Consider the following 3,780-nt stretch of genomic DNA (forward strand, 5'->3'; position numbering starts at 1 on the left):
TTCTATGTTCCAGGAGTTGCTCACCGGAATGCCATCTTCGGTCTCAAGGCGGACAGCGCCGGGCCTAGTGACTCGTTTCACCCGATAAGGGCCTTCCCACTTTGGCGTCAACTTGTTGGAATTCTTGGCGGACTGAACACGCCGAAGAACAAGGTCGCCTTCCTTGAAGCTCCTGGCTTTAACTTTGCGGCTATGGTAGCGACGCAAAGCTTGCTAGTAGCGAGCGACTCGCACAGCAGCCTGAAGACGGTCTTCCTCAAGGAGCCGCGCGTCATCTTGGCGCAACTGCTCTTGCTCGAGCTCATCATAAGCGAGCACTCGAGGTGACCCATAAACGAGTTCCGTGGGGAGAACTGCCTCTGCTCCATAGACTAGAGCGAAGGGTGTCTGGCCAGTGGCTCGATTTGGCGTCATCCTGATCGACCAAAGAACCACCGGCAGCTCCTCGATCCAGTTTCTTCCGCACTTGTGCAGCCTGTCGAAAGTTCTGGTCTTGAGGCCTCGCAGCACTTCAGCATTTGCCCTCTCCGATTGACCGTTGCTTCTCGGATGAGCAACAGAAGCGAAGCAGACCTTGGCGCCAAGATCTTGGACGTACTGCATGAAGGTGCGGCTCGTAAATTGCGTGCCGTTGTCGGTGATGATCCTGTTAGGGATCCCGAAACGGCAAACAATTGACCTGAAGAACTTGGCTGCTGACTGTGCTGTCACCTTCCTTACTGGTTCCACTTCCGGCCACTTTGTGAACTTGTCGATGGCGACGTACAAGCACTCAAAGCCCCCGACAGCTCGGGGAAAGGGGCCGAGGATGTCGAGCCCCCAGACCGAAAATGGCCAGGATAAAGGGATCGTCTGGAGAGCTTGAGTTGGCTGGTGTATCTGTTTGGAATGGAACTGGCACGCTTCACACTTGGTTACTTGTGCAGTTGCATCCTGGAGGGCTGTCCGCCAGAAGAAACCTTGTCGGAATGCTTTGCCGGCAAGTGCTCTTGCGCCAATGTGGTGACCACCTATGCCTCCATGTATCTCTGCCAACAGCTGTTGTCCATCTTCCCGGCGAATGCACTTCAATTTCACACCGTTGAGTCTTATTCTGTACAGTGTGTTGTCGACAAACTTGTACATACTTGACTGCCGGGCTACTCTTTCCGCTTCTTCTTGCTCTTCGGGAAGCTCTCCTGTCTGAAGGAAACGGACGATCTGCTGCGCCCATGCTGGAGCTTGCGGCTCGACAACAAGGGCTAAAGGCATATCTGTTGTTGTGGGAACATCTGCTTCTACGGCAAGAACCCGCGGTTCGGCCGGAGCGTGATATTCCCCGGCAAGCTTGCCGGAGCAAAACTTGTCGGGAGCGTCTGCTTCAACGGAACAAACCAAGAGGTTCGTCAGAGCAGACTGCTCCCTAGCACTCTTGGCGTTGATCTTGAGGACCTTCTTGGCGGCGGCTTCGGGAAGCTCTGCCGGAAAGTAGTCATCAGAAACCAACTTCCTCTTCTTTCTCTGTCCAGTCGACGGTGTTACGGATGGTTGAGTCAGCTTGAGCACAAAAATCCCTGGTTCCACAGGTAACTTTAGTGCTGCGCACTTTGACAGGCCGTCAGCAATATCGTTCTGAGCTCGTGGAACGTGTTCCATTTGCAGGCCGTCAAAGTGTGCTTCTAGCTTCCTTACTTCATCAACATATGCTTCCATCAACGGACTCTGATAGCTTTTGTTTACTTGGCGGACTACCAACTGCGAGTCACCCCTAACAATGAGCTTGTTGATCCCAAGGTCTGCCGCGATTCTGAGTCCGGCAAGCAAACCTTCATACTCTACAGTATTGTTTGTTGCTTGCTCCTTGGGAAAATGCATCTGAACTACGTACTTGAGGTGCTCTCCGATGGGTGCGATAAGCAGCACGCCTGCGCAGGCGCCTTGCAGCGAGAAGGCACCATCAAAGTACATCAGCCACTCTTTGCTTGCCTCTTTGACGGGGATGCTTGTTTCTGGAGTTTCTTCATCTGGTGTCGGCGTCCATTCCGCTATGAATTCTGCCAATGCTCTGCTCTGTATAGTGGAAGTACTCTCAAACTTGAGGCCAAAGCTTGACAGTTCCAGTGCCCACTCGACAATCCTGCCGGTTGCTTCTGGATTTTGCAGTATCCTCTTCAACGGAAAGCGAGTGACAACTGTTATCTCATGTGCCTGGAAGTAATGGCGCAGCTTTCTCGAGGCCATGAGAAGGCCGAAAAGCAATTTCTGTACGCCAGAATACCTTGATCTAGCCCCTTGTAGAAGGGAACTGACAAAGTAAACTGGGCGCTGCACCATTTTCCTCTGCACCTCCTTGCATGCCTGCGCAGACTCAACTTTGTCGGGGCCAGAGCTTGTCGGAGAAGCCCCCTGCTTCTCGCTGGATTCACTTGCCGCGGTTGCTGGCTCATCGTCCGCCTCCCTCTCCGCTACTAACGCAGCACTAACCACTTGATTGGTTGCTGCCAGATAAAGATGTCGGGGAAACTGATCCTCCAACACCTATGGGGACCGGGCCCCTTTCGGTTCGGAGGGGGGCGGAGGCCGCACAAAGAGCGGATCGAGGCAGTACACGCGAGCAGTTTTACCCAGCTTTGGGCCGCACGGATGCGTAAAACCCTACTACTGCTTGTTTGTGTGTATTGAATTCTTGCTCAGGAGCGATGGACGCTGCTAGACCGAGCGTGAGAGTGTTCCTGATGTTTTGAATGATCCGAACCCCCTCTCTCTTGCGCTTGGGCCTCCTTTTATACTTTCAAGGGGTCACCGACAGGTGGCAACGTAGACTAGAAGGGTAAAAATGGAAAAGGATGCGGTAGGTGCAGCTACCGCTACTGTGGACACAGTGCACCCTACCTAACTCTGACAGCAGGGGACAAGGTCATTGAATGCCCGTCTGAGTTGCCTAAACAGTGCAAAAAGCGACCGTTAGGAGCGCCACCGTTTGCCACGATGGCCTTCTCTTCATCTCCGCTTGCCACCGCGTACCCCTGGCTGCACAGGCTCCTGCCACGCGCCCCTGAGGAAGCCTCATGGCGACACGCGGGTGGGTGCGCTGGAGCGTGGGTACAGAGTGGCAGCGGGCCCCCGACGAGTACCTTGTCGGGGTCGTCGTCTTGTCGAGTCCAGAAGCTTGTCGCTCACCGGACCTTGCCGGGACGTGCGGTGCATCGCAGCAAGTTTCTTGAAGTGCCGTGGTTGGCCTTCCCGGCAAGCTCCTCTTGCCGGGGCCTTGTCTCTTCCCAGCAAGATCCTCTTGCCGGGACCTTGTCTCTTCATCTTGAATGCTTTGTTCTTGAATGGCTCCAAAGGAACCCACGGAGGACTCTGGAGGTCGTCCGGCAAGCCTCGCCGCGCGGCGCTGCAACTGCCCGTGCACAAGTTCGGGATACTAGGGTACCCCTACTCTAGTACACCGACAGTTTGCGATGACGGATGCATCAAACACGGTTCAGGTTTTAGTTGTGTGTGCCATGCATGGCATACGGTTCAGCTCCATTAACTGTTTGCAACGAGGAGGAACAAAAGAAATGGGCATCCAGATGAAGGCGTGTGCGATATACAGCATACGGTTCACTGGAATGAACTGTGTGTCATTAGGCAACACAAAAGAAACGGTCAGCCCGATCAAGGTGTGTGTGATGTACATCATACGGTTCACTCGGATGAACGATTTGTGATTAGGCAAGAGAACAGAAATGGTTCAATATAACAAGATGTGTGTGATACGCGACAAACATGTCTGTAATCAGAAATGTGTGCGAA

This window comes from Triticum dicoccoides, chromosome 6A, assembly GCF_002162155.2.
Source record: "Triticum dicoccoides isolate Atlit2015 ecotype Zavitan chromosome 6A, WEW_v2.0, whole genome shotgun sequence".
In the NCBI taxonomy this organism is placed as follows: domain Eukaryota; kingdom Viridiplantae; phylum Streptophyta; class Magnoliopsida; order Poales; family Poaceae; genus Triticum; species Triticum dicoccoides.